Raw genomic sequence first — 7,218 nt, 5'->3', positions numbered from 1 at the left:
CGTTCGCAGCCGGCGGGCGAGGAGAATCGAGGAGGAAAGCGCCGTGAGTAGGAGAGTGTCGCTACTTTCAAATTATCAAGGGGTTTTAGTGCCACCGAAACCGGGAAGTGTCCCCCAGCCTCCCCCCCCCCCCTGATAGGGTCGCAGTGATTCGTTTCAGATGTTTCTGGTGTTGTACGTATGTTGCTAAAATGAGAACAGCAAGCACACGAGAAACGGGTAACTGTAAGAAGAGGGGCTCAAAATATCGCACGATGGTCGCTCCGATACGCGCTAGCCGCGCATGCGCAAAGAAACCATGGAAATCTAGATGGTGGGAAGGCGCTGCCAGCGCGGCTTCGTACGCGTCGTTTCAACGGTGCAAACCACTCGGCTGAGCGGCGCCGCTTTCTGGCGGCGTTTTGTCTCTGCTTTGTTCGCCATTTTGAAATCTTTTAGTTTGTGTGTGCGCGCGACAAAACCTGTAATGGCGCTAAGCAGCAGGGACTTGTGGGGTGTGCAACGCGGCAGCTGCAACGGACCTTTTTGCGACTGTCGGCGGCACATCGTTGTCTCTTCGTCAGACGACTCAGTAGAGAACTCCAGCCGTTGCGACTATTGCAACCACTGTCCAGGTGCCCATGGCAGAATTACGGACTTGGGTAAGTGACCTTTGTTCCAGAGCCGCATTTACGGCTTGCAAGGTCTTCGTTGGCTTAATGCTTCTCAAATCTAGTGTATGCGTTGCTTTGCAAAGGGGTCTTGTTTGCAGAGCTCTTTTTGTGAGTGCATTTCGAACACATATGAGGTTTACTCTGTTTATACGAGTGCATGACTGACCTAGCTCGCGACACATTGGATCGATATATCTGCTTATCTGTGATATACTTCTTTTAGCCAAGTACTGCCTCAGGTTCCTAGTGTCGTCGCGTGCGTTCTCTGAACAATATGGTGGTAATCAAGTTATTTGTACATTTCATATTGCTTTCAGACTGCTTAAACAAGACTGCTGGACGGAGGCGCCAGTGCCGCCTGAACGGTATGACCACGGTGGAAGACGGAAGTTATACGACGGCTGTACAAGGTGCGGGCGGTTAGTGTGAATTAACGCGTTTGCGTCATGGTGGACGTCACTCTCCCAGTTGACATCAACAACGAGTCCGAGGTTGAATCAGAGCAGCTGGAAAAACTTCAATATCTCTCAGGAATAAGTGCGCATTTCGGCTTCGGACAAGCGAAAAAAAAGCTATGAAAGGAACAGTATGAGATTTTCGTAACGACAAAAATGTGTTATATTTTCCTCAGTGTCCCTTTACGTGCCGCCCTCTTCCCACAGCGTAGCCGTGCCGTCGTAGCAGCTCACTTCCACCGCGGCAGCGACTCTGGATAGCATGGAATAATATCGCGCTTTGTTGTGAAATTACCCCGTTTTTTACACTGTATTCTCTCTTGGTCACACAGAGCAAAATACTGGAATGGCCGAAGTACCCCAGCAGGGCCCATAGCCAGGTTGCCCGAAAGGTTAGTGGTCTGAACACAAATGCAAATTTCGTAAAAGTGTTTTTTTTAAGCTCTGCGCCTTACTCGCCGATCGCTTTGCATGTTTAGTGGGGCAGGTTCTTTAGTGACTTCTGAACGTAAACGCACCATAGATACAGAATTTTTGTTTCTAGACTGTTTCATGTGCTGTAACGATGTGTAGGACATTCGTACACATAAGTCACCATGTGCTATTCAAGAATGCTCGGTGCGTAGCAAGTGAATATTTGCCTCGGTATTTCTTGTTGGAAAACATTGTGAGGGCATGTCTATGTCTCAGTGTTAGAAGAGCAGAGAAACACAGCCTTGTCTAATTCTCTACTGTAGGGAATGGAAGGTCACTAATTTATAAAAGTATCAACTGTGGAAAGAATACTTGCCATCAGTTCACGTGTTAGTGAAGTGATTGAAATTAAAATTTCTATTGCTTTCAACCCTGATGGCACAAGGGGTATAAAAAGTTTGATTTTGTATTTAATATTATTGACAACTTTCGCTTCATCCTACCTCCTTTGTCCAGCTCTGCATCGAAGTCGAACTCAAGTTTCAATGCAAGATTGGTGACCTGGACGAAAACCTAAAAGCAGTGGCAGAAGCGTTCACATGCAAAGAGCAACGTGAGTGCATATTCATCGACATTGGTAAGCATCTAAGGGCCATTTAAAGCATGCACTGATTAACGAGGTTTCTGGGACAATTTTTCATGTATCTATCAGTTGCTGTGGCAACATGTGCTTTGTCACGATTAAAAATTTATTTTCAGTTAATATATGAATGATCTGAAATTAACGTAGCATCCTCTATGACTTTATTTCACACTGGTGAGCATTTTTGCCATTGCATTTTGATACATGTTTGCCCATTTCTCTAATGTGACATTCCACAGACTGCTCTGCCTAATGAGCTGCAAATCATGGCACTTCATGTGTATGCCTCCTTGCCTCATTTGTACACACTTGTGTTTATGCAGGAAGTGCCGATGAAATTATAAGGATCACAAGTGGAAACATACAGCGGGCCCTCATGTTTTGCCTGCTTACCTACTGCATAAAAAACCTTTAGTACCCGCCTGCATTCTCACCGACGCTTGTGCTACTGCAAAAAAAAAAATACCCTGCCAGACACAACAGTGCCTTGTGGACTGCTCACAAACCACCTGAAGAATATTCTCGAATACTCTTGAAAAAGAAGAATTTGTGTTAAGTTCAAAAAACAAATGTGCTAAGACAGGGTACGTCCCAAGATGCTGAAGTATGTTCTCAACGGATGGCTTCAGTCTTTTTGTGAACTTCACTGTATTTGTTTCATTTGTTGCATTGAGTGTTGTCAAACTTAAAATGCTATTTGAATTACCTGTTGGTCTTATGTTTGCTCGAGGTGATACGAGATGTTAGATTTTACTTTGGTATTTAAGGTGCAGGTATATGTTTGTATACTCTTGGCGATTCGTGCTGAATTTCCTAAACTGATACTCAAAAACTGCAGGCGCATGCACCTGACATACATATAGGTTAGCATAGTCGTTTAAAATCATGGCTTTCTTTCATTATTTTGTATTTGGCTACAAGCGTTGATGGTCTTTGTATTTTCTGTGCTGATAGCACCATTTTTAAGCTTCCAACAAGAGCTGCTTTAATGTCTCCTCAGAGTTGTGATAAAGTCTATAGCCACAATATTACATTGCCTCTTTTTACACCAGTTGTATGTTTACTGCGGCGTTCATGAAGTCAGTCTGAGTTAATAGCTCACTTTAAAGCATGGCTTTTTATTGTGTGCATATTTCTGCATCATGATAGCAGTGTCTACTTTTATTTTTATTGTGAAGGGAGCAATCTGTTGTGGAATTTTTGGAAATTGTGATTTCATGTGAGAACTTTGCTTTATTACACGGCACCTTCATCATGGTTCCACTTTTCGCACTGCAAACAGTTATATAATATGAGGTCAGACTTATAGTGCATTATATGCAGCACTTATTTTGACAGATATTTGCTCTGTAGTACCTGTTCACTACATAAGAAAAACCTCACAAATATAGTGCCTTGACCATATATACATCACCTGTATACCGTAGGTTTTCTTTAATATTGCGTAGACTCAGGAAGTCGGGCTTCATTGTGTAATAGTATGCGTCGTTGTGGGAGGTATGCTTTGGTATTGTGGTTAAGGTACATTATGTATTTATGTCTGTCATCAGTGATATTAAAGGCGGTGAGTATTCTTGAATGTCTTTGTTTGTCTTGTCTGTAGACCTCATTTCGATGGGTATTATTCGTGCACGTCAAGTCGGAGTCCACGCGAATTCTGTATTTCGTGACCCTGACCAAACACCAAGGACATATTTAATAAGGGATTTTACCAAGAGCATCGCATCGTCCAAAGGTTACAGGTTGTCTAGCAAGTAACCTATGTTATTCTGAAGGTGTTATTACTTCGTAAAGGTTACATTCCAAAAAAAGCATGTAACCTATATGAACAAAAAGTAACCTTTTCATTTGTAACTTTTGCAAAGGCTAAAAATGTAAAGGTTACATTGTTGTAACCTTTATGTTAAAGGTGCACAAAAATGTGAAAATGTGCACCTTTGCAAAGGTTACTGTGTTTAGAGTGTAGGCGTGTCGTGTCGAGGCGCAGTTCCTTGGACATGCGTCGTGCCATCGGCACGTGTTGTCGCTGATATCGTAATCGTGAGATCCCAAGGGGTCGGGCGAAGCACAGCTTCAAGGTGGTATTATTCAGGATGATGTAGTCATCTTCAAACAGTGGCGGTCCGTTGAGACTGCAGACGGTAGGTAACAGCACGACGATTCACAACTTCGGTACGAAGACAAACGGATTATGTCAACCCAACCTCAAAATGTCACCGTGCCCAGTGGAAACGCAGGTCCCGAGAGGGTCATATTTAGGCGGCTGAGGTCGCGGCGCCGTTCCTTGGATATGCGTGGTGCCATCGGTGCGCGTTGTCATTGATGTCGCAATCATGCGATCCTTAGTACTCGGCAGAAGCACAGGATCCACTTGAAAGGTGGTTCTAGTCAGGATGTTGTAGTCATCTTCAAGCAGCGGCGGTCCGGTGAGACTGCAGAAATTAGTTAACAGCACGCCAATCCACAACTTCGGTATGAAGACAAACGGATTATGTGAGCCCATCCTCAACATGCCACCATGCCCGGCAGAAGCACAGGATCCACTTGTAAGGTGCTTCTAGTCAGGATGTTGTAGTCATCTTCAAGCAGCGGCGGTCCGGTGAGACTGCAGAAATTAGTTAACAGCACGCCGATCCACAACTTCGGTATGAAGACAAACGGATTATGTGAGCCCATCCTCAACATGCCACCATGCCCGGCAGAAGCACAGGATCCACTTGTAAGGTGCTTCTAGTCAGGATGTTGTAGTCATCTTCAAGCAGCGGTGGTCCGGTGAGACTGCAGAAATTAGTTAACAGCACGCCGATGCACAACTTCGGTATGAAGACAAACGGATTATGTGAGCCCATCTTCAATATGCCACCATGCCCGGCAGAAGCACGGGATCGACTTGTAAAGTGGTTCTAGTGAGGATGTTGTAGTCATCTTCAAGTAGCGGCGCTCCGGTGAGACTGCAGATGGTAGTTAACAGCAAGCCGATCCACAACTTCGGTATGAAGACAAACGGATTATGTGAGCTCATCCTCAACATGCCACCATGCCCGGCAGAAGCACAGGATCCACTTGTAAGGTGGTTCTAGTCAGGATGTTGTAGTCATCTTCAAGCAGCGGCAGTCCGGTGAGACTGCAGACGGTAGTTAACAGCAAGCCGATCCACTACTTCGGTATGGGCACGTTGCAAGTGCTAGGCGGCGCCCTGTCTTTCCGACCCCTAGCGCCATCTGACGAACAGTTACGCGAATGCGGTAGGATTACTCACGGCGTCAGCAGCTCGCGCTGCGTGTTTGGCGCCCTTTCAAACTGTAGCGATGGCGCGAAACAGAATGCACATATTAATTTTCACCGGGTTTCGGGAATTACAACATCTTCACAGCTTTTTTCATGAAAAGAATTTAGAGAAAGGAAGTCGTCGACTTGAAGCGGGGCCCGTCTACGACGTGAGAGAAGTGTTGAACTCGCACTAATCGGAAGTGACTGCTATGTGTATTCCGCAAGTGAAAAATAACGCACCAGCAACATGCGTGAAGCTCAGCGTAAGTTACTTCGAAGAACTTATTGTTGGGCGATTTGGTACATATCAGCGAACATTGTTTAACTGCGCGAACAAACGGACCACAGAGGCAGCATGGGACAAGGACGGGCGCAGACTTGCAACTAAAGCTTATTCCACAACTTTTTTTTTTGTGCCGCTGCCGAGATAGCCCAGCCAGAGAGCTACTCGAGGCGTACCATATCAGAAAGAAGGAACAAGACTGTGTCAGGGACACCTCAGTTTATATACACAACAGTGAGATGAGGTTTATTGACGAGAGTAGCTAGGTCGCGTAAAACTCTTGCTTGGGCTAGTTGGTTCATGCTTGAAGTAGTAAAGGCAAGGCGCAGAAGACCAGGACTCAACAAGAACACAAACGACAGGACCGGTCCTGTCGTTTGTGTTTTTCTTCTTGAGTCCTGGTCTTCTGCGCCTTGCCTTTACTACTTGTAGCTAGGACGTGTTTTGCATATACAAGGTTTTTCTTTTCTTTTATCTTTTCTTTTTTTCGCGCACGCGCAGTAGTGTATGTCGGGGGTGTACTTATATGTGGTCGTTGTGGAATAAACAATAGTTGCAAGTCTGTGCCCGTCCTTGTCCCATGCTGTCCCTGAGCTCAGTCTGTTCGCGCAGTTAAACAATGTTCGTAAGTTACTTCGTTATATACGGTGTGGACGCATGAAATTATAGGCGACATTGATTCTTGAAGATCGGCGACAGCAGACAAATCCTAGCGGGGAGCTGCGATTGCCGTGCTGGAATCGCAGGGAAGTGCAAGGACGCCGCGGTAGTTTCCCTGCACATACAGGACGGCAAATACGGATCTAAAACATCTCATCCAAGAACGTAGGGCGTACGAACGACTCGTAGGACCTACCCGAGGTATTCCAACTTTGCTCTCCCCAAACACATACAAAAAAAGGGGAGGAACTTAGCAGTTGTGCTAGACTACGCTGGCAAAATATTTTCGCCCAAGTTACTGGAAGTGCGATACATTTATGTTGCGATTTTTCAATGCGTGCAGAGGGGGTTCCAATAAACCACGTCGTCAAAAATTTTGGTGATCTCAACTGCCCCTTAGTTGATAAGCTGGGCGCAGAAGGGTGTATGCCAGCTCAAACAGCTGCAACCTTTCCTCAAATCTCTCAGCAAGACCTCGCTGTTTGAATGAGAGAGGACTGGGAAAGAGTTCCCCAGCTTTACTGCGGTACAGTGTGGGAACAAACTACTTCGTTTTCTGCATATCCTGGTACGCACTGCAGGTGTCCCGTTGCTGCCATCATTGCTGTAAAAGCAAAGAATTCAGCCTTAACGCACTTGGCATAACGCCGGAACATAAAACAGCTGATGCCATCGGACGAGCGCTATCCATGTTGGCGCTGTTCTGCTTCATACGGTCGGCTTGGAAACCTGTAAAACTTGTTCCTCCCGAGTTGCTGTACGTGCCGTTGCAGCCCGCTACGCGACAGCTCGGGTTGCACTTCGGCCTTGCTCAGAAAAGGCAACAGATGCGCGCGAAAC

The 7,218-nt window shown here is 45.8% G+C and overlaps 1 long non-coding RNA gene across 1 annotated transcript; it reads left to right on the top strand.

The window, feature by feature from the left end:
- The first annotated feature begins 327 nt into the window (after window positions 1-327).
- Window positions 328-3,744, top strand: LOC135913824 (uncharacterized). The gene is made up of 5 exons (XR_010568121.1): window positions 328-641; window positions 971-1,063; window positions 1,441-1,500; window positions 2,039-2,159; window positions 2,489-3,744. It is a non-coding gene; the product is annotated as an uncharacterized lncRNA (long non-coding RNA).
- Window positions 3,745-7,218: the final 3,474 nt, after the last annotated feature.

This window comes from Dermacentor albipictus, chromosome 5, assembly GCF_038994185.2.
Source record: "Dermacentor albipictus isolate Rhodes 1998 colony chromosome 5, USDA_Dalb.pri_finalv2, whole genome shotgun sequence".
Taxonomy (NCBI): domain Eukaryota; kingdom Metazoa; phylum Arthropoda; class Arachnida; order Ixodida; family Ixodidae; genus Dermacentor; species Dermacentor albipictus.
This window is presented reverse-complemented; position numbering and strand designations above follow the sequence as displayed.